At 49.2% G+C, this 24,041-nt stretch overlaps 1 protein-coding gene across 2 annotated transcripts in view; it reads left to right on the forward strand.

Annotated features, from left to right (window-relative positions):
* Positions 1 to 24,041, forward strand: part of STK10 (serine/threonine kinase 10) — a 113,621-nt gene that overhangs the window by 1,676 nt on the left and 87,904 nt on the right. The window lies entirely within an intron of this gene.

Below are 24,041 nucleotides of genomic sequence, written 5' to 3' on the forward strand. Positions count from 1 at the left end.
CCCCTCTCCTCTGAGCCCGCACTCCCTGTTACGGGGAGGAGCTCCCACTGGAGTAGAGGTCCTGTGGTTGGAGAAGCAGGCCTCTGTAGCGCTCACATCCAGTGCCTTTCAGGCTGGAAAATCTCTTCCTGAGGGCTCTGCATGTATTTGAGGATAAGCGGCACATCTTTTCTTTACCCTTCTCAGCGACATCTTCCTCCAGGGGCCCCAGGAGACTCTCCTCAGCCTTGCAGCTCAGCCCCTGGACACGCAGCCAGAGTTCCTCGCTGTCTCCAGTCAGACCCCGCTCTTCCAGATGTGCCCCGACTGTCTTGAGGGCAGCAGGACCCTTGGTCTGCTTACCACATCCTCCTTTTTCTCCAGAAGGTTCACTTGGTGTTTTTAGTGAATATTATTGGCTTACACTGATGTTTTCTTCTCCGATAGGGGCTGGCTTTCAATTGCAGTCTTGTCCTTCTCTCCCAGTGTATCCTGGCTCCATATGGTTCATGTCCGTCCTTCCTTCTGTCCTTCCATCCTAGCATTCGAGAGAACACAGGAGCCTGGGTGGGGGGCGGGTAGGGACAGAGGGGGAGGGAGAGAAAATCAAGGAGACTGTGGGGCAGCGGAGCCAGACAAGGGGCTGGATCTCGCACCCCTGAACTAATGACCTGAGCTGAAACCAAGAGTCTGTCACTCAAAACACTGAGCTACCCATTGACCAAGAAAAGGTCATTTTCTTCTTTTTTTTTTTTTCCTCCCTCATTTTCTTTTAAACCTAAATGCAGAACTTTACTTTTATGCTGGTAAGATTTCCCCCCATGAGTTTCACTTGTCATTTCCGCTGCTGTAGCCCTGTAAAAGTCCCCTGCTACTCTGGAGGTTTCATACGAAGGAGCAAGGAGCGTATCTGATTCACAAGTTACTTTGTTCCCTGGCTCTCCAGAGCAAGTGGACCCTTTTTAAGTGACTCTCGTTCCCAAAGCTGTGAGCTGGCTGCACCACAGCTCTCTCCCTCCCACCACCGAGCCCATGATTTTCTCATAACTAAGAGAAGGGAGAGCTCAAGCAAGAGAGCCGGGTGATGGCTGATACGCCTGGACGGTTTATTATATCACCGGCCTGGCCTTGGGGTGTGACTGGCCATCCAACCCAACCTCATGTTAGGGGATATTGGGGCGTCTGGAAAAGAAGGGACTCAAATCCAAGGCTCTGAGCTTCAGTTTAACATTTTCTTTAGCAGCTGTAGAAGATTCACCCAGGATTGGAGATGCCTGTCACCCATGCCTTCTGCTCTTAAGTACTGCTTGCTCAGCCCTTCAGAGCTGAAGTTGAATCAGATCGTGCTTTATTAAAGACTCTAATCAGGGACCATAACTCTTTTCCACTTCTCTGTTCCCTGGTACGGCCACTGTGGCAGTAGATGCCAGAAGTTCATCAAGGTTTTTATGGCTGGTACCAGAATTTACGTGTTGACACAGTGCCTGCCTGGGCCACTAGTTGGCTGTGAACTAGGGAGGTGATGGCCAGCACCATCTCTTTTCTCCTATAACAAGCAGGTTCTTCTGGCTGCTGGCATGGTGAAGGCCTTCCTGAGGACTTCCCTGGTGTATGAAGCCTTAGAAATCTCAATTTGTTACATGCTCGTTAGGACAAGACTGACTACAGGTTGCCTGATGAAGTCTTGCAGAAGCTCAGAGCCTAAACTTTAGCAGTCTCAAGATAAGAGGCCCCTTTTCCCTCCTCTCCCTGATGAGCCCATGAACAGTTGGCCCTGGGAGAGACAGAGAAGGGTAGGATTCATTCTGGATGGAGTCAAGGTCATTCTCACCTAAATCGTTATGCAATGTAAATTGATTTCAAAAGAAAATAATTGCTAGCTCATTACTAAATACAAAGCAAATGTCACAGTGTATATGTGGCTTCAAATTTGTTGTCCTGTATCATTTCAAGATTCTTCTTTTTTTTTTAAGATTTATTTATTTATTTATTTATTTATTTATTTATTTATTTATTTATTCATGATAGACATAGAAAGAGAGAGAGAGAGGCAGAGACACAGGCAGAGGGAGAAGCAGGCTCCATGCCAGGAGCCTGAGGTGGGACTTGATCCTGGGACTCCAGGGTCGCGCCCTGGGCCAAAGGCAGGCGCTAAAGCGCTGAGCCACCCAGGGATCCCTCAAGATTCTTCTTAAGAATCATCTTTATTCTGAAGATAAGATAGAAAGGGGAGAAAGTGTTTGATAACATGTAGAGTGGAACAAAGCTGCCTTCATGCAGGACGAACTTTGTGCTACAGCGGCAAGGCGGGTAGTCACGTGCTGAGCACAGAGTGAGCAGACATCTAGGGTTGGGTTAGCAGGCTGAGATGATTTTTCTGCCCCCTTTTTTTTCCTTTATGAAGATATATTTTTAAGTGATCTCTACACTCAACATGGGGCTTGAACTCAAAACCCTGAGATCAAAAGTTACACGTTCCACCAGCTGAGCCAGCCAGGTGTCTCATTTTTCTGCTTCTTGAAAATTACTTTGGTTTTGATTCTATGTTACCTTTAAGCTCTTCAGAGGTTTATGGTTTTGCAAAATTGGGAGTATACAAAGAACATATTTTTTTTCCTTAAAAGGAAAAACATCCCCCTAAGTCCTGTCAATTGCTCTTGACATTTTGATATATTTCCTTATAGACTTTATCATTTTTTTACGGTGAAAAAAATGTTTTAATTTAAGGTTGTAATTTTATATACCTACAGTGTTTTATACCATCTTTCATTCCTCAAACCTCTTTCTGTAATATTCTTAATGTTTCCTACATACATTCTGGGATGGCTCAGTGCCACCTTGATCTTAATATTACTGGATATTTAGCCTTTTCAAAAGGATTGTTCTTATTTATTGGCTGGGGAGGGACAGAGGACGAGGGAGAGAGAGGATCTCAAATAGACTGTGTGCTGAGCGCACAGCCCCATGCAGGGTTTGAGCCCACCACCTGAGATCCTGGACCTGAGCTGAAACCAAGAGTCAGATGCTTTTTTTTTCTTTTTTTTAATTTTTATTTATTTATGATAGTCACACACACAGAGAGAGAGAGAGAGAGAGAGAGAGAGAGGCAGAGACACAGGCAGAGGGAGAAGCAGGCTCCATGCACTGGGAGCCTGACGTGGGATTCGATCCCAGGTCTCCAGGATCGCGCCCTGGGCCAAAGGCAGGCGCCAAACCGCTGCGCCACCCAGGGATCCCAAGAGTCAGATGCTTAACTGACTAAGCCACTCAGGTGCCGCCTTTTTTTTTTTTTTTTAAACAAGTCACAGTTGTTTAAATGCTTATTAGAAATGTGCCAGGCGTTGTGCTAAGCACTTTATATAACATAGTCGGCTCTGCTGTAATGTAAATATGCCTCCCTAAAAAATCTTCATGCTGAGCAAAATCAGTAAGAACAGCCGCTTTTTAAGACATGGTCCAGGGCACCTGGGTGGCTCTGTAGGTTAAGCGTCTGCCTTCAGCTCAGGGCATGATCTCTAGGTCCTGAGATCAAGCCCCGCCTCAGGCTCCCTGCTTGTGGGGGAGTCTGCTTCTCCCTCTCCCTCCTCCTGAGCTCATTGTGCATGCTCTCTAAAATAAAATCTTAAGGAAAAGATATAACACTTCACTACCGCGGAGACCATTAAAAAAAGGGGGGGGGGACCTAAAAAAACCGGTGGTGCAGTTATACACAACTTTGGAGATGAGAAATAAATATTACAGTAAACACAACACTGTAGAGTGAAAGAGACGTGCAGGGTGCTGTGGCCGTGGGTGCGGGAGCCGTGGCTGCTCGAAGGGGTGGGAGGAGGGTTATCTGAAATCAGGTGCTGAGTGGGACCCCCCAATGCTGTGTGGGCTACAGGTCTTTGATGTTTAAGGTGCGCATCTGAGCGATGTGGGCATTTCTTTGCCTCTTGGCTCAGCTGGGTGCAGTTTTCTGTGTTCACCTAGTATTTCTGGCCCACAAAACTGCACACAAGCAAATGGGAATTAAGCATTTTGATGAAATGGTTCCGTAGTATATCAGTGGTGTTGGGATAAAATTGGCATTTCCAAAGCGAGCATTACAGCAGAGCTGCCTGGTGATGAGCAGGTTTGCCATTAAAATTCTTTTTTTTTTTTTTTTTTTTTAATTTTTATTTATTTATGATAGTCACAGAGAGATAGAGAGAGAGGCAGAGACACAGGCAGAGGGAGAAGCAGGCTCCATGCACCGGGAGCCCGACATGGGATTCGATCCCGGATCTCCAGGATCGCGCCCTGGGCCAAAGGCAGGCGCCAAACCGCTGCGCCACCCAGGGATCCCTCTTTTTGTGTTTTTTAAATCCTGTTTTTGGCTTGACTCTCAGAAGAGAATTATTGGGTGGAAAGGTTTGCCTATTTGAGGGTAGATTTTTAAAAGAAAATGAGAGAAGGTAGGAAAGGCTCCCCTTTGCCCCTTGCTCCGGGCAAGGGCCAAACCCTGAATTCCTCTGGGGCCCTGAATGGGTCCACCCTCCATGGGTGCCTTCCAGCTCAGAGACCCATTGTTAACCTTCACCCTTGAAGTGCCACATCCTGGTTTTAGACAAAGCAGAGGTTCAGTGAGGTGGGAGCTAGCTGTCAGGCCTTCCGCCACTCCAGGCCGGGACCCTGCTTTCACCTCCTCTCCAGCCCTTCGGTTTAAGGCCTGGGTTTCCGCTTCCTCTGGGGCTGCCCAGGGCTGGGCCTGTGTGCCTCCCCTCCTCCTCCGGAAAGAGTTCTGCCCTTAGGCAGTAACCTTATTTCCGCTCAGCCTAATGTTTTTAAATAGAAGTCCTTGCTATTGTGAGTGGGTTCCTGGCTTGGTCCTAAACTCAAGTGGCCCGAGCTTCCTGGGGTGTCGCCTGCCACGGGGGTCCGCTGGAGCTGCTGATTTAGCACTGAGGCTGTTTCTTGCTGGCTCTGGCTGCAGGAACTAAACAACTAAGTAGATCCCCACCCCCCACTTCATGCAGGACCTCCTGGCCTCCCAAGGTTACCCAGACCAGGGGACGACCCCACAGGCTGCCCACCCCACAGCCCTGGGAAATCAACCCTGCATGATCACTCCCAATTTCAGCTGCTGCTGAGTGTGGTACAACAAGGTGGTTAAGGGAAGAAATTTGGGGTTCCATGGGATCTGGGTTTCATGCAGAGCCAGTGACCTCCAGCTCTGAGCTTCAGACTCTTGTCTGTAAAGGGAGATAGTAATTGGGAGCATGGGGGCGCTGAAGGAGTTGAGGAGGTATGATACCTTTAGCACCTGATCCCCACCCAGGAAGTGGGCATGAAAGGAAGATACTTTGTTATTGTTGATGCTTGTGGTATTAACAAGAGAAGGTCCTGGCCAGTTACTGCGGCTTCACTGGGGACAAGGCAGAGTGTTTGTAGTGAGACCCAACCAGCGTGAGGTCGCTCCGCGGTGAGGCAAGGATGGAGACTACACCAGGTGGAGTTGTCACATGCAGGAAACTTGCAGCAAATAAGGAGATCGGGCTTACCTTCCAAAGCTGAGTGAAACTCCCTAAGCACAGGGGAAGGAGTTCCTTTCCTTTAGGGCTAGGATGCACATTTAGAAAGGGGAGCCTTGTCACTGTACGTAGAGGCAGGCATACGGTCACGCGTACATCTTAAGGACACAAGCCTATTATACAGATTGTATATTATGTTAATGAGGCTTGTGCTCCTTGGGTGGGGACTTTAGTATGCTAATGAGGGGAGGGTAACTGTCAGTTACTCCTGGGGTCCCTCCATGGTCCATCTGGGTGGTCTGGGCTGCTGGACCTCTGTGCTGGCAGTCATTAGTGTTTGAGGGGTAGTCTCGCTTCCCATCATGGGATGCTGTGTCCGTTGTGTCTTTTGTGGGAGTTAAGAGATGAGCTGGAAAGACGAACCTAAGGAAAAATGTGGGACAAAGGTCGATGTGACCTTGGGGTCTAGCTGGTAATAGCAGCTGATCTCTTACACCAGGGCTCCCCCACCTTGGTGCTGTTGACATTTGGGTGGGAATTCTCTGTTGCAGGGGCTGCCCCCACACATGGTAGGATGTTAGCAGCATCCTTAGCCTCTCTTCATTAGAACTATCACCTCACTCTTTACCCCCTAGTTGTGACAAGGCAAAAATGTCTCTAGACATTGCCACGTGTCTCCTTTGGGTGGGGGGGTGCAAAATTGTTCCAGTCGAGCATCCCTGCCTCATCGAAGTGAACTGGCTTGATCCAGTGTGGCGGACAGTATTCATTCACGGCGATGTGTCAGGTCCCTGAGTGTCTGATGAAAGAATGAGGCTTTGCAGCCAGATGGACCAGGGGCCAGATCTTGGCTGTCCCACTTCGCAGCTGTGTGATCTCAAGTGCTAGGCTGGTGTCTGAGCCTGTTTGCTCATGTGTAGGGTGGGGCTGAGACTCGTACTCACCCCACATGTAGGGCACAACATTTGGCTCATAGGAAGTGCTCAGTGTGGCCAGTGGTCTCCCCAGCTGCTAGGTGTACTGGGTGGGGGGAGGAGAGAGAGGTTCTGCTGGGTGGGGTGAGCTGTAGCAGGACAGGGGCAGGGCTCGTGGGGAAAGGGGAGGACTTCTACCAGGCAGAGGTGGTGATAGCAAGCTGAGAAGCTTGGCCCAGAAGTGAGGCCACAGAGTGAGGCCTGAGGTTGCCAGTCGGTGGCCCTGGAGGCTGGTATGGCCTGTGGACTGATTGGTGGCTCCTATGGTGGCTGAACCAGATTTGAGGCGATTGCCAGCATTTTGAATCCTATTTCACATAAAAGCCCCCCTTCGTCTGGCTACCACCAGTGAGTGCATTCTCTGTATTTAGGAGTCTGTTTTTGGTTGTTTGTTTTGTTTTCTGGATTCCACATATAAATGAAATCATATGGTAATTGTCGTTCTCTGACTGATTTAGCATAGTATCCCTTAGGTCCATCCAAGTTGTGTCAAATGGCAAGATCTTTTTTATGGCTGCCTAATACTAATATGTAACACCGCATCTTCTTTATCCATTCGTGGATCGGTGGACACTAATCAGTTGCTTCCATATCTTGGCTATTGTGATAATGCTGCAGTAACCATAGAGGTGCAGATGTCCTTTTTTTTTTTTTTTAAAGATTCTATTTAAGTGTTTTTTTTTTTGTTTTTTTTTTTTTTTAATTCATGATAGACAGAGAGAGAGAGAGAGAGAGAGAGGCAGAGACACAGGCAGAGGGAGAAGCAGGCTCCATGCAGGAAGCCTGATGTGGGACTCGATCCCAGGACCCTGGGATCATGCCCTGGGCCAAAGGCAGATGGTAAACCCCTGAGCCACCCAGGGATTCCTTGCAGATGTCTTTTTAAGGAGTGTTTCCACTTTCTTTGGGTAAATACCTAGTAGTGGAAATGCTGGGTTGTATGGTATTATTATTATTATTATTTTTTAAGATTTCTTTGTTTAGAGAGAGTGTGCAGGCTGGGTAGGATGGGAGGGGCAGAGGGGGAGAGAGAGAGAATCTCAAGCAGACTCCCTGCTGAACACGGATCACTTGATATAAAAACCCTGAGATCATGACCTGTGCTGAAATCAAGATTTGTTTTTTTTAATTTTTTTTAAAATTTTTATTTATTTATGATAGTCACAGAGAGAGAGAGAGAGGCAGAGACACAGGCAGAGGGAGAAGCAGGCTCCATGCACCAGGAGCCCGACGTGGGATTCGATCCCGGGTCTCCAGGATCGCGCCCTGGGCCAAAGGCAGGCGGTAAACCGCTGCGCCACCCAGGGATCCCTGAAATCAAGATTTGGATGCTTAACCAGCTGTACCACCCAGGTGCCCTGGTGTCTCTGTTTTTAATTACTTGAGGAAGCTCCATACTATTCTGCACAGTGGCTGCACTGATTTACATTCTCCCCAACAGTGCATGAGGCTTCCTTTTTCTCCATATCCTCTCCAACACTTGTTGTTTCTTGTGTATTTGATTTTAGCCATTCAGACAGATGTGAGAACTCATTGTGGTTTTCGTTTGCATCTTCCTGATGATGAGTGACGATGAGTATCTTTTCATGTGTCTGTTGGTCACCTCTTAATAGTATATTCTATCTGACCTAATATATCCAAAGTATCATTTCTTATTTTTTTTAAGATTTTTAAAAAATATATTATTTAATTATTTATTCATAGAGACACAGAGAGAAAGAGAGAGAGACGCAGAGACACAGGCAGAGGGAGAAGCAGGCACCATGCAGAGAGCCTGACATGGGACTCCATCCAGGGTCTCCAGGATCACGCCGTAGGGTGCAGGCGGCGATAAACCGCTGCACCACCGGGGCTGCCCCAAAGTATCATTTCAACTTAAAATAATATAGAATGAAAAAGATACTTGCTTATTGATTTTTTTTTTTTTTTTTTAAATTTATTTATGATAGTCACAGAGAGAGAGAGAGAGAGGCAGAGACACAGGCAGAGGGAGAAGCAGGCTCCATGCACCGGAAGCCCGATGTGGGATTCGATCCCGAGTCTCCAGGATCGCGCCCTGGGCCAAAGGCAGGCGCCAAACCGCTGCGCCACCCAGGGATCCCTTGATTTTTTTAAATGTAATTTTTAAGTGATCTCTACACCCAGCTCGAACTCACAACCCTCAGATCTGGAGTTGCATGCTCTACTGACAGTGCTAGCCAGGTGCCCTAAATTAAGAGATACTTTATATTCTTATTCCACACTAGCCCTTTGAAACCGGTTTGTGTTTTGTGTTCACAGCACGTCTCAGTCTGGACTAGCCACGTCTCAGGTGCTCAGTAGTGACATGTGGCTGCTATGCTGCACGGTACAGATCTGGCCTCTGATGTTCACCAGCACCCTGTATCCTCCTCTGACCCCCTCTGTACTTGTCAGTTGCCTCCTTGAGTCCACTGGTCAGTGGGTTTGGGAGCTGGGCTTGGCTTGAGGGGCTGACCAAAGCAGGGCCTGATCAAAAGGGGCCAAGTCAAAAAGGCTTTGGAATGCCAAGCTGAGGGATTTGGTTGTGATGATTTTGAGCTCAGCTAATGTCCTGCTTGTCCTGAGTCCCAGGGCCTGACCAGGTCAGCCTCATGCAGTATTAGAGAGGAGCTACTTTTGGATGGTCACCAGAGTAGGGGAGCTGGAGGATGCCAGAGCCAGGTTTCCTGGTTGCCGAAGGTGGGAACAGAGGGGCCACACCCTGGTAGCTAGAGCATGTGGGGTTGGGAGAGAGCCAGAGCTGTGGTTGGGGCCCAGGTCAGAGCTCAGGGAGAGGAAGTAAGTAACTGATGGAAGGCACCCAGCCCAAGAACGAGATGTTGTATGTGGGTGGGAGGCAGGGAAGATTCTAGAGAGCAAGGGATGGTTGTGAGGAGGCGGCAAGAAAGCAGACAGCGTGAGGAGGGGAGGGAAGCTCACCTTTGCCGGGGATCAGAGATGGCACAGGAACTTGGATGAATTTCTAGAGTTAGAGCCTGGCTCTCTACCTCTTGTGGGTTGTATGATCCTTTTTTTTTTTTTTTTTAAGATTTTATTTATTTATTCATGAGACACACACACACACACACACACACACACACACACAGAGACAGAGACAGAGAGAGAGGCAGAGACACAGGCAGAGGGAGAAGCAGGCTCCATGCAGGGAGCCTGACATGGGACTCATTTCTGGGTCACCAGGATCAGGCCCTGGGCCAAAGGTGGCACTAAACTGCTGAGCCACCCAGGCTGCCTAAGGGTTGTATGATCCTGAGAAAAGTACTTATATGTCTGTTTGTGTCTTTAGCTGCAAGGAGGTGCTAGGAATTGGACTATCTCATAAGGGGTTTGAAGGTGAAATGACCCATGGAAACCACTTGGCTCAGGACTTCAGGAAAGCTCAAATAAATGTTAGCCATTAGAATGATTAATTGAGCACCTACTGTGTGCCAGCCATGTAGGTTCCAAGGTGAGCAAGGTAAGTGAGTGGGGAGTTGTCCTTCTTATCTGTTGATCGTTTATGCTTCTTCTGGCCCCACAAGAGGCAGGGGTTCACATCCTCACTCCACACCTGATGACGCAGAGGCTCAGGGAGGCATGTTGGTTGATTAACTTAGGCTCATGCAGCTTTTCCATGGCAAGGCTAGGACTTGAACCCAGGTGTCTCTGGCTAGGAGCCTGTGCCCTTTCTACTGTACCATATGGAGGGGAAGACGAGGGGTGTGAGGAGAGGATCCAGGGTCACTTCAGTGTGGTGTCTCCCTGTAGCTTTGGAGTTTGTGCCCAGGAATGCCACCCTCCTACCTAGGCCTGCCTCAGCTGGGTTTGAGCCCTGAGATGGTGGAGGTGGTGGTGGCCTCTCGCACAGAGGAAGTGGTGATGGGTGTAGGCAGGGCTCCAGCTCACAGAGGAAGTGGCAGGGGAAGTGGGCCAGCATCATGGTGGGGAAGCTGGGTGCTCCTGGTCTCCTCCTGGAGCTCTGGTGGGTGTGGGCCTGCTGGTGCTGTGGCATCTTAAGGCTCTGGGTGCCCCTGGGTGCTGCTGGCAGGGCAGGGCAGGGAGGCCTGTACCCAGAAGAGCTTCCTCCCTTGCCCCTTTTCCTCACCCCTTGTCCCTCCCTCCACTGCACTCACCTGCCTCTTCACTCACTCTTCTCTCTTCCCCTTTCTGCTTTCCCCTTTGCTACTTTTTTTTCTTCCTTTTCCCACAGCTTGCTTATTTTGTTTTCTTACTGACAGGCAACACCAGAGCTGGGATTCAGGCCGAGACTCAAGAGGTTTAACCACTGTTGTGGTGACTGAAGAGTTAACTCTAGCCAGGCTCTGTGCAGTGGGGGAAGAAGATGGGGCCAGGGAGAGGAGTGGAAGGGAGCACATCCCTTTTCTGTCTCAGGATCTTTGCACTTGCTGTTCTCTTTGCCTCCTACTCTCTTCCTGCTACTCTGCACAGCCAGGCTGCTCCTCATCCTCTGGGTCTCAGTTCCCATGTACTCTCTCAGAGAGACCTGCCCTGACCACCCATCCCTGACCAAGGGGACAGCTCTCTGCTGATTTCCTTCAGAGCTCCAGTCACAGACTGGGTTTCTTTTGTGTGTCTCCTTATTTTCTTTCCTCTCTGGAAGGTATAAGGTTCCTGGAGGCAGGGAGATTTTTTTGTGGCTAGCATGGTAGATGCTTAGTTTCTGCTGCGTCAGTGAACAACCAATGAGTAAATGGCAGCCCCACCTTCCTCCCTTTGTAGGCAGGCCCGGCGCTGTGAGTATGAGTGTAGGCACAGGGATCAGTGCTGAGCTTTCTCCTGGTTTCCCTGCCTTCTTGCTGTGTGATCTTGGGAAAGTCACCTACCTCTCTGGGCCTCAGTGTCTTGAGCTATAAAATGGAGGATCAAAAAGTGCTTCCCTGAGAGAACTTGGGAGGATCAAGTCGTGGCCGGTCCTTAACATAGTGCTCAGCAATGGAGGGAGAAGTGAACATGGCTGTCATTGTCATTGTGCTGCTGATTATTTCTGTTGATTGACCTGACTGGCTGCCTGAGGATTGGCAGGCAGAGTCCCTGGAGGCCCCTGGTCCACCTCTTCTTGTTTGCCACGCAGGAGGCTGCCTCTTGCATAGGAGTTGGTGTGATGCGTTGCTGGGGATCAGCCTAAAGCTTCTTTCTCTCTTGACCTGTTATGATGATGAACATGATTCTGTGATAAAGAGGCCCCATCCCGGCCTTTGGGAGCTTCACAGTCTTAGCTCTGTGCCTGCCAGTCAGTCTGGGGGTGGCCCAAGCTGCTCTGGTTGGTGGAAGAACAGCATTCATGCCTTGAAGGGCGCGCCTGCCTTTGCCCTGCTTCCTGGAAAGCTCCAGCCTGTTTTGTCTGGGAGCCCAGGCCCAATTCTTGGCTTCTGAGGCTGTTGCCACCATCAAAGCTGGCTTTGTCACCCTGAGGCAATGTCCCCGTTAGAGCTGCCCTGCCTCCCTGTTTGGCCTTGAGGTTCTGTCTACCTTTGTCCTGCGTCTTGGTGGGCTCTGGTGCTCTAGCTCTTTCTCAAGCCTCCTCCTTCCTCAAATGCCCTCCACCCCCACCCCCACCTTGAGGTGACAAGAAACTTGCTGCTCCTGTTGACCAAGGAGGGAGGACCCTGTGTTAGTGAGGAACCAGTGCCAGCCCTGTTCTGAGCCTCTGCTCTGTCTGCAGACCATCCACTGTGGCCGAACTGCAAGGTGACCCTCAGAAGACCTGAGGAGCACCCCGCACTTCCCAGGGAGCCCCGCCTCTGAGGCTTCTGACTTGGTGGTGCCCTTCACCTCAGAAGTCCCAACTCGGCCATTGTTTTACTGTGTGACTTTGGGCAAGTTACATGGCCTCAGCTTCCTTTTCTGCAAAATGGGAATAAAACCAGCTCTCTCACAAGTGGGACATAATTCTTGTCCTGCACCATGGAATACTGGTGGGAGGTATTCCCAAATGCTAACGGCAGTTATCTCTGGGATTATGGGTGGGTTTTTTCTTTTAATTGACGTAGAATTAAAGTACAGTATTATATTAGTTTCTTTTAAGTGTACCACATAATGATGTAATAATCGTATGTGATACTCAGTGCTCACTATAATAAATGTGGCCACCATCTGTCACCAAACAACATTATTACAATATTATTGGCTGTGTTTCCTGTTTTGTATTTTTAGCTCCATGACTGACTTGTTTTATAACTGGAAGTTTGTACCGCTTCATCTCCTTTATTTCACACTCTGCCCCACCTCTGGCAACCACCAGTTCTCCGTATTTAAGAGTCTGTTTGTTCATTTGTTTTCTTATTTTAAAAGCAGCATGTACTCATTAAAGAGAGTCTTCAAAATACAATATCACAAAGAAGACAAACCACCCATAATCCCTTGAGTGGACCTAGAAGGTGTTCTGCTAACTGAAACAAGGGACACACAGGAAGACAAACACCCTATGATTTCACTTACACGTGGAATCTAAAAAGCAAACAGCACAAAAAGTACTGTTGATTGAAAACTTGGAGCAGTTTTCACCTCTGAGGTTTGGAACTGCCTAGAAAGTGGGGCTGGTAAGGGCACACATCCCCCAGGGTTGTGGTGAAGATGGTCTGAGGGAAGCCCTGTATGGTGTGTGGATGGTGCGGGTCGCAGAGGAGGCCCTGGGTAAAGCTTCTTCCTTCTCTCCTTTCCTTTGGGCTCTTGACCCCAGACTGCCCTCCTGCCGTGATTCAGCACCCATTGCTCTCTGGGCCCTCTGGCTAGAGGGAGCTTGGGAGAGGTGGGAGCACCGGCCCTATATCACCTCTCACCTCCTTTATCAGCAGTAGGTGGGGTTGGATCCCCATCACTTTGAACGAGCTGAGATCTGAAGGCTCCCACATCCCGGGCCAAGTTGGACGGGTTGCCCAGGTTTTCGGTCAAGACCCTGGCATGGGATCTTTGAGGCCAATTCTATTGGGGTTTGGTGTTTTTATCTGCCAGCTCAGAAGGATTTGGAGGCTCAGCATTTCCCTGCTGTGTTGGGATGGCCCGCCAGGCTTCTCTTCCCCGAGGGAGAGGGTATTAAGTGGCCGTCTTTGGGAGCCATGCTGTTCCACCTCTCTGTGCTTCACAATCTTTGCCATCCTCAAGTGTCTCTTGTTTTGAAACTTGGCCGTCTCATTTGTCACGAGCTGAAACTTGGCCCAGTGATTATTGATAGGGAAGTGGTTTCTCCACTTGGCAGGACTCATTAACTGTGTGTATCCTGCCCAGTCAAAGGCTTTGGCTTCTCCAAGGTAGAGAGGAGACAGCATTCAAAACCAGGGAACAGCTAGAGATTCCAGAAGATAAATACATTGAGGAGAAAATGGACTTCTTGTACTTTCCTCCTGTCTTTATGTGGAAGACATAATTTCTTTGTTTGCATGTGGATATGAACACCAATTCATCCATCCGTTATTTTAAAATACTCCGTGTATACTGTGGCCGAACATAGAAGGCCAGGGGCCTTCGTTTTCTCTTACTAAGAGCAGAGTAGATACATTGGTGAACAACGTAAAACACACTTTTAGGCTTTTGGAAATAAAAAATGCGTAGTCCTAAGTGAGGACCGTAACAGCTGGTAGTTGATCGCTTAACCACGGTTTCTAAACTTTCTCCTGTGTCTCTGGAATTGTCCACATGGCTGTCAAAAGACTATAGTTGGCTTCTTGGCTTCCTGAAGGACACTTAGCTGGTAAGTATTAGGGTTGGAATTTGAAGCTAAGTCCTGTGCTGATTCCACAAATGACTTGATAGACGTTTGCCCATCTCTAGGCAAGATGGGGGCACGGGGGGGATGCAGTAGGTTAGGTAACTGTAGGAATAACTTTCTTGGCTACAGTATTGAGGGAATGAGAGAGTCTGGTATTCGTAGAAGCCAACAACAAGGTAGGCTCAAGTGCTTTTTGGGAAAAAAGAGTTAATGATTATTTACTGCCTAGCCCTACTTTTCATTTCCGTTATTCCTCTCTCATATCTACCTGTTCTCCCATCTGCCCATTTATGCTCCTACTTGCTCACTCTCCTATCCATCCATCTGTCCATCCTCCCACACACCCATTCTTCTGTCTGCCCTCTCTCCCTCCCTTCCATTCATCCATGCACCCACCCGCCCTCCCTCCCATTCATTCATCTATCCACTCATCCATCAATCCATTCACCTACCCTCCCATTCATCCATCCACAGCTCATGTACAAATTTGCCTACCCATTCTCCCATCTTCCCATTTATCCACCCTCCTGTATACCTGTCTATTCACTGGCTATTTGAGGCCAGGCTCTATGGGGTGGACTAAAATGAATCAGAAATGGACTTAGCCTTTTAGAGCCCACCACCAAGTTAGAGAATCTCTGAACACAAATGACTAGGGTGCCAGGTCTGTGAAGAAAGTTCTAAGAAGGGCAGCCCATGTGGCTTGGCCATTTAGTGCCACCTTCGGCCTGGGGCCTGATCCTGGAGACCCGGGATCGAGTCCCACGTGAGGCTCCCTGCATGGGGCCTGCTTCTCCCTCTGCCTGTGTCTCTGCCTCTCTCTCTGTGTCTCATGAATAAATAAATCTTAAAAAAAAAAAAAGAAAGAAAGAACTAAGAAGGTGTAGATTAGTAGTCGGGGAGCTGGGGTTCTGAGACCACTTCATGGAACAGGCTGCACTTAAGTTAGATTTTGTGGAATAAATACAGCATGGGGAAGGCACTCCAGGTGGAGGAAAGAGCAGAAAGAAATGCATGAAAGTAGGAAGTAGAAGGACACTGGCCATAGCCGGGGTGGGGGAGGGTGGAGAGGTGGGGGGGTGTATGTGGCTGTGGGGGGGCAGTAGGGGGAGGTAGTGGCATCCTGGAAAGTAGGTGGGGCAAATTACCAGGGCCCCGAGTGCCAGACCAGACTGTTCAGGCTTCGTGTCAGGCAGCAGGGAGCCACTGAAAGTTGCCCAAAGACAGTTTCTGGTTGAAGGCACTGAGGGGAGGGATGGGGAAGGAGGACTGGCACACCTAGAAGCCAGGTGGGAGCCGCTGGAGATGTTTCCTCTGGGGGAGCAGAACTGGGCCTGCGTCAGGTCCTGACAGCACGTCCTAGCCGGGTGACCCGGGCCAGAGGCCTTCCTTTTCTCTTACTAAGAGCAGACAGCAGTACTTTTGCATACCTCATGGACCTGTGCTGGATACAAGTGGGGTGCTGCTTTTCCTGCCTCAAGAGATCATTGGAGGCCTTTGGCTGGCCGCCTTCTTCCTAAGGCCCACAGTACCCAAGCTTCTGGAAGGCTAGGCTCTGGCGCACATGCTCCACTCCTCGACTGACTCATGCTGGCCAGCCAGGGGCGTTAGTGGAATCTGAACCCGAGGCCACATTGGCCGCCTGTCCTGGCTCTGTGTCTGCTGCCCTCAGCGCACCCTGCTTGCATTTCTGTTGGGTCTTTTCCCTGCGCGGAGCCAGTCCTGCTGTGACCTTCCAGGGCCAGATTTCCTCCCTCCCTAATAACATCGAAGCCGTTCCTGTGATTAGTAACAGACCTCACCATGCAAAGATAAAATGTTTTTGGGCAGGGACACCACAGCTGTATATTGTAGGACACAGACCAAACCCCTTCTTGGTTCCAGGGCCTGAGCCATGTTTGAGCCATCCAGAATCAAGAGGGTGGGGACAATAGCTTTAGCCTTGTCTACTCCAGTCTTTGGCTCTGACCCACACACCCAGGCTGCTCATCTGACAGGTCAGCTGGGAGCCTTCCCTCACGCCTGCTGCCCAGCCAGGTTGCTAGGAGACCTCACTGGCAAGTGATCACCACCCAAGCGGCTTCAACGCACTCTTTGCACTTGAGACCTTTGTTTCTTCCTAGAAAAAAAATACATACTTAGGCTGGGACTGGAACATGGGAGTGAGTTTTAGATGCCCAATCACCCATTTTCTGCCAGGTGCAGCCTTCTGTGGAAAGCTGCCTACTAGAGCTTTGTGCAGTGATGGGAATATTCCATTTCTGCTCTATTCGGTGGCAGCCTTGTGTGGCTACTAGCTGCTATATTGGACAGCACAGCTCAGTGGGTTCCTGGGAGGACGGGTGCCCATCCCTGGATATATTCAGGATAAGGTCAAGATAAAGTAGGCACTTCTGGGCACTGTACCCCTGTCTGTCCTTGCTGGGTCCCCTGTGGATAATTGTCAGATGTCATTGACTGAAATTAACTTTTTTTTTTTTTTTGAGATTTTATTCATGAGAGACACACACAGAAAGAGAGAGAGAGAGGCAGGCTCCATGCAGGGAGCCCGATGTGGGACTCGATCTCAGGTCTCTAGGATCAGGCCCTGGGCTGAAGGCGGCGCTTAACCGCTGAGCCACTGGGCTGCCCTGAAATTAACTTTCATAAACTACTTGGAGGGATCCCTGGGTGGCACAGAGGTTTGGCGCCTGCCTTTGGCCCAGGGCGCGATCCTGGAGACCCGGGATCGAATCCCACGTCGGGCTCCCGCTGCATGGAGCCTGTTTCTCCCTCTGCCTATGTCTCTGCCTCTCTCTCTCTGTGTGACTATCATAAATAATAAATAAAAAATTAAAAAAAAATAAACTACTTGGATTCCTTAGGCTGTGTCTTCAGGTCCTCCTTATTTGTAGGTACCCACAATTTCCCCCAAAGTTCTAGCTTAGCAACAGTTTTATTATCCTGCTTCGTTGACTATTATGGCTTAATTATTTTCCTCATTACTATATTGTCCTCTGATTTATTATTTTAAAGGGTTACTTAATATCCCACTAAGTTGACCATTGTCTTACTGTTGAATATTGATGTTATTTGCTTTTTTTTTTTTTTAGATCTTATTTATTTATTCATGAGAGACACAGAGACAGAGGCATAGGCAGAGAGAGAGGCAGGTTCCTTGCAGGAAGCTCGATGCAGCACTTGATCTCAGGATCTCCGGTTTAGGACCTGAGGCGGGATCACGATCTGAGCCAAAGGTGGATGCTTAACTGCTGAGCCACCCAGGCTTCCCTTACTTAGATTTTTTGGCTGTTGTTCTGGACTACTGTGAACATGGTCCTAGTACGTTTCTTTTATTGTCTTTATTTGAATTTCCTGGCCTTAAATTCTTAGGAATGAGGGATAAGAGGCTTTAAAAACCAATTGCCAATTTTGTCTTTAGAAGATCGAATCTGGATATTGTTGCCGGTAATGAACGTACCCATTTTAGCACCCGTTTTGTCACCAACACTGGAGGTTCCCATTATTCCTCATTTTTAAAAAATTTCATAAATATAAATGCCTACTTTCTTGGAAGAAGATCCTTGTGGCAGAAGAATCCCCTGGTTTCTATTGCCTGTGGCCCATTAGTAACCATGTTTTCTACTTGGGTCTTTGTGTCCTAGATTATCAGTTAGGTCCTCTGAGAGGCCTCAGTGAAGGTCACTTGGTTGGTCTTGGTGATTCTTTTTTTTTTTTTTTTTGTGATTCTTTTTAAGGTGGCCCTTGTTGCATGTGTTTCTTGTGGTGATGTACCTCCATAGATGTCTGTTCTCTGCTGGCATGCCCCCTTAGATGCCAAACTTACTTTTTGGTGGCAAGTGACAGAGTCCAGAAGGGGGTTTATTGGCTCATGTCTCTGAAAAGTCTAAGGACACGTCCTGTCTTTAGGAACAGCTGGCTCTAGGTGTCCACAGACTTCATCATTTGCCCTTCTGCATTTGTGGGTCGTTTTCTTTGTCAGGGCTTCATCCTCAGGCAGAGTCTCTGAGGGATTGGCCACATGGACTGTAAGACTCTCCAGCCTTTCATTCTACTAGTTTAGCAATACCAGAGAAAGAAGAAAAAGCTGCTTTACTGATAGCTTAACCAAAAAACCCCAAACTAACCCAGATACAACCCTGTTGGGCCTGCCTTGGATCCCTTATGCAAGTGTGAACCACTGACTATGGCTGAGAGGGCCAGGAATGTATGGCTGGGCTTGGGCCATGCCCTGGGACCAGGTGGACTCAGTCCCTTATGAATCCCTTGCACCAAGAGGGAGAAGCAGTTGCCAAAACAAAGGAGAATTGTGAATCTACAAGCAGGGAAAAGGCAGCTGTCCTGGATTGCACCCTGGTCACTGCATTCACTTTTGTGGACTCGGTTTCCTCATCTGCAGAGGGGGTGGGAGAGTTGGGGTGTAGAAGTGATGGTTAATGTTCTTTCTCATCTCTGGATTCTGTGATACCAGCTCTTTCCCTGGAGGAGGAGACAGGGACACAGTGATCAGCCTGCAGCTGGGAGGGAAGGGGTGGGCCTGGGGGTTGTCCCCACCAGCTGCTGCTCTGTGGTTGACTTTTAGAAAGCCCCTGGCCCCTGACTGGACTGGCCGGGGCCCCTTGGGTGGGGCAGGGCTCTCTGCTGGGAGGGTTGTCCCCACCTCCTCCAGGCTGGGCCGCACAAGGGGGAAGATTGTTCCCACAGAGGTGCCTGGGCCAGTAAACACAAGTGGCCACTGTGTGTCTGCTCTCAAGGGTGTGGGCTGAGGCGTTAGTCACTGCCAGCCAGCAGTGGAGGGCTGGGCGGGGGCTCCCCCGTCCTTTGCTAGACCCCAGCCTTGCCTTAGCCAGTGGGAGAGATGGACGTCAGAGGCCACAGACAGCCACTTGTTCTTGATGTGACTCCTTGCCTGTCAACTCCCACAGGTACCCTGTCCACTAGGGCACCCTTAGTTTTCCAGACCCACCCACTCCCCAAGATGCCCTCTCGTCTGACCATGGAGGGAGCTTGGGCATCATGTCCCCATCCTTCTACTGTACAAAGGGGAAACTGAGGCCCAGACAGCATCTTTGAAGAATTTGACCTTGGGCAGAGAGGTAAGCACATGGACACTGAAGCCATATAGGCCTGAATTCAACTCCCAGCCATGTTATTGACCTGTTGTGTGTCCTTGAGCAAATGACTTCACCTTTCTGAGCATCAGTTTTCTTATATATAAAATGAGGCTCTTAATAGTACTTCCCTGGTATAAAAATTAATTGAGGGGATCAAACAGTGTCCTCTTGTGCCCTTTTTAGGCTCCGTGGGTTCAGCCAGTTTCATTTTCCAGCTCTGCTTGTAGGCACATGTCCCAGCAGCTCCAGGCCTGCTGCCTCAGTGCTGGAGGCTAGCATAAAGCAGGGTTGGGGCAGCCTCAGGCTGCTCTGCTACTGTTCTGAGCTTGGCTCTCATTGGCTAGCATGATCACATTCTTCTTTCTGAGCCAGTTAGGTTCTAATTAACCCATTCGAGTCACCCACCTACTTCTAGAATGGAGGTGGAATCTGCTCCATTGCATTTTAGAGACTGGGAATGAGCATGGGTTCACTGAAGAAAAATCAGGAAAGGTGAATTTTGTCATGGGAGAGCAATGATTCCCACCACCAGTGCTCCTTCTAGGCAGAAGCTGTCTTGTTCACTGGACAAGTGCCTCACCTGTAACATGAACTCAGTGAATACTGGTTGAATGAATGGATAGGGAATGAGCTGATTCCTGGCAGCCTAGTGTAGTGAGGAGAACACTGGACTCAGGGGTCAGGAGACCACCACAGCTCACAGTCCTGGGTGGGTCCTCATATCACTTGGAGCCTCAGTCTGCTAATCTGGGAAATGGGCATGATGGCTGACACCTGCCTTACTAGCTTATGGGTGGATTACATTTTGGTACATTTAGTACTTAGCAGCTGTCAAGCACATTGTTGGTTGTGATCTTAATTATCTTTAGAAGTGGGAGATGGAGCAAAGAACCCTGAGTGCTCACCACTCACCAAGAGGGGCTGGTTGTGAAGAGATTTGGAGCTTAGGTTCTTTGAGCAAGGTGGGCTTGCATTTGGATCTGCTATTACCCCCTGCCTGTCTCCCTAAATCTCTATTTTTCTCATCTGTAAGTTGGGAATCCTAATACTTATCTCCAAGGGCTAGATGGAGGATGGAGTGAGAAATCCTATTTAAGGCCCGTCTTGGCACACAGTGAGTGTTCAGGTGATGTTAGCCGTGTTTATCATCAGCCACTATGGCTTCCTCTGACATCCAGGTGAGCAGATAGCTGCCTCAAACCGGCTTTTAAAGAATTTGATTTTGGCCAAGTGACCTTAGGCACCATGATTGCTGCCAGCTAACCCCTTTCTGGCAAGCTCTGGGCTCTGTAATCTGAGTGAGGCGTTGGGCAGCGGGTGTTGCTCAGTGTTGACACTGGCGCCCAGCTGGAGGCCCAGCCCTGTGGTCAATGCTGCCTTTCAGGGGGATGAGCAAGGCTGGTTTTGTGAACTCCTAGGAAACAGCCCCACTTTGGGGAGAAGATACTCTTTTAGGGAAACCCAGGAGGGGGTGACATGCAGCATCATTTCCCACCTCTCAGGAGTGAAAGGTGAATGCTTGAGTGGGTGGCTTATGCCCGTTCGCTCTGTCCCCGCGTGCTGCTCTGGCTGGGGGTCGGGAGAGCACGGTCGGGGTGGGTGCTGTGTTCGCCCAGTAAAGGAGTAGAGCAGGCCTTACCTCCTCTTCTGGGTTTGGAGAGGAGGAGGGGTGGGAGTGTTGTGCAGTGGGTAAGGGTGCTTTGATGGTGCTCTCACTGGACACTCGAAAATCAACATTACCAGAAATGAAAGGGCAGGTACATAATCTGTGTGAGGGAGGGAGTGATCACGAGAGCACTAGTGCCCAATGGCTGATTCATGACTCTCTCAGGTGTTCTTTTTTTTTTTAAAATTTATTTATTCATAGAGATGCAGAGAGAGAGAGAGAGGCAGAGACACAGGCAGAGGGAGAAGCAGGCTCCATGCAGGGAGCCCGACGTGGGACTCGATCCCAGGACTCCAGGATCACGCCCCGGGCGCAGGCAGCACTAAACCGCTGCGCCACCGGGGCTGCCCTCTCTCAGGTGTTCTCAACAAGTTTTCAAAACCGAGTATAGGGGAGAGGCCCCCCCTCAGGCAGGGCGAGTGAGCCGTTGAGTTCCAGCACCAGGACTGACCCTGAGGAATGGCCCCACATGAGATTGCCTCCCCTGCACCGGACTCCCGGGCCTGGTGTGGAAGGGGCGGTGTCGGGGAAGGGTGGGTGGGGGTCCAGACCAGCCCTGTCTCCTGTGTTGCTGGGGACTCTGCTTCAGTCTCCTCATCTGTGCACAAGGTAGTAACAGCACCGACCTTGTAGGGTGCTTGAAGAGATAAATGAGTTAGCACATGTTGAAGTATAGACCAGTGACCTTGATCAGTAGGAGATGATTGTTGTCGCTGTGAAGGGGCCTGGTGACTTTGCAGCTCAGTTAATAGAAACAGTTACCTAAACTGAGAATAAATTTACAAATGAGTGTAAAAATTGGCTACTGGCCTCACTCCCTTCCAGAAGGTTCTCTGGTGAGGAATGACACCCCTTCTCAGTTCCCTTCCTCCTATAAGCATGCTTTCTAGTCACTGGCACCTTGAGGCCAGGGGCAGGGTTGCTATGTCTCTACTTAACAGACTGGGCCCCCCAGGTGCCCCTGCTCGGTCTCTGCTTGGAGGAGGGTGCCCTATATACAGAGCTGGCCTGGGAGCATTCCTAGGTGGCTGTTGGCATCTGGTCTTAGGTAGAGACTTCTGAGTTCTGGAGATGATAGGGAGACCTAGTAACAGCAGTGGAAAGTACACAGTGTCTTGGAAGTTAGAGGACCTAGATTCAGATTCTGGTGCCACCACACTAGTACCAGCCATGCCCCCTCTCCGAGCCTATAGAATGGGGGCACTAAGATGCCCAGAACTGGTGTCATATGAGGTGATGTGAATACCTATTGTCCTTCATGGGATTCTAGGCATGCAGAAGCAGCTGGGCCATCACCATTTCCAGTAGGTCAGGTTGCAGAGTTGGTGTATGGTGAGTGGCATGTAAAGCTGTCCTCAGGAACGCACTGCAGTGGACACTAACAGGGCTGCCTGCAAAGTCCAGAGCAGCTCGTTTTCCCCATGCTTTCCCAAGGATTGCGATTCCAAAGTTCTAGTCGAGCGGCCTGCTTTTTGGGCCCATGTTGTAGGCAAGCGTGCTCTCTGAAAACCCAAGCCCCACACAGCACAGTGGGCGAATGCTCCCAGCAGCTGCCCTTGAGGCCCACAGGGCTTGTGGGTTCTCCTCCCTTTTCCTGGACACCAGCTGCTCGTGGCTGGAGTTGCTTGTACCCACTTACATGATTATTTTTCTCTTGCTCTCAGTTCTTAAAATTGTGGTAAAATATGTATAACATAAAACTGATGATTTTTTTTTAAGATTTTATTTATTCATGAAAGACACAGAGAGAGGCAGAGACAGAGGCAGGGGGAGAAGCATGCTCCCTGACAGGAGTTTGATGCAGGACTCGATCCCAGGACCCAGGGATCACGACCTGAGCTGAAGGCAGTTGCTCAACCACTGAGCCACTCAGGTATCCCTCCCTTCCTTTTTAAGGCTGAGTTAATAGTCCATTGAATTTTACCACTTGTTTCTCCATTCACCCGTGAGTGGAGATCTGGCTTGTTCACACCTTTTGTCTTTTGTGGATAGTGCTCCCATAAACATGGATGGACAGATACCTTCTCAAATCCTTGCTTTCCGTTCTTTTATTTTTATTTTTATTTTTATTTTACTGATTTATTTATTCATGAAAGACAGAGAGAGAGAGAGAGAGAGAGAGAGAGAGAGGCAGAGACACAGGCAGAGGGAGAAGCAGGCTCCATGCAGGAGCCTGATGTGGGACTTGATCCCGGGACTCCAGGATCATGCCCTGGACCAAAGGCAGGCGCTAAACTGCTGAGCCACTCAGGGATCCCTCTCTCCCTCTTTGTTATCAAATAAACTTGTTATACTGGTGAAATGCATCAAGAACTCACCCTTCTGCTGCAGTTGCTGGGTACTTAAAGCCCTTGTTCATTTTACTTTTAATGTATGGGAAATGATGCAAATAAATGTATGAAACTTTCCTATTAGTGTTTTTAAACAATATGCAAAGAGCCTTATCTCTCCCCATTTTAGGTGCCTTCCTAGCCTGCTATCAGGCAGCATGTTTCCAGAGTTTTCTATGCATTTACATGTAGTCGTGAGTATTTATGAAAGCAGTTTTCCATTTTTTTTTAATTTTCCATTTTTTATAGAAAAAAGTATCCTACCACTTTATTGTTCAGTGACTTGGATCTCTTACTGAGCAGTCTTTCCATGGTGTTTGTAGAGCTATGCTATTCTTGTATTTTTACTCATCCCATAGCATGGGATCATGTTAAAAAACATGATTATTAGGAAATGCTGAACAGGGGATCCCTGGGTGGCGCAGCGGTTTGGCGCCTGCCTTTGGCTCAGGGCGCGATCCTGGAGACCCGGGATCGAGTCCCACATCGGGCTCCCTGCATGGAGCCTGCTTCTCCCTCTGCCTCTGTCCCTGCCTCTCTCTCTCTCTCTGTGACTCTCGTAAATAAATAATAATTAAAAAAAAATTTAAAAAAAAAGGAAATGCTGAACACTATTTCTCACACATGCCCCCTGCACTGATGTGCTGAGCAGCACTGGCCATTGGTAAGAACAGCGGATCTCCTGTTTGGCCTTGCAGTCCCCATCCGGACCTCTGGGCTGTGTTGGCATTCCCACGGGCCTCTCCGAGCTGGCTTCCAG

Source organism: Vulpes vulpes, chromosome 4, assembly GCF_048418805.1.
Source record: "Vulpes vulpes isolate BD-2025 chromosome 4, VulVul3, whole genome shotgun sequence".
NCBI lineage: Eukaryota > Metazoa > Chordata > Mammalia > Carnivora > Canidae > Vulpes > Vulpes vulpes.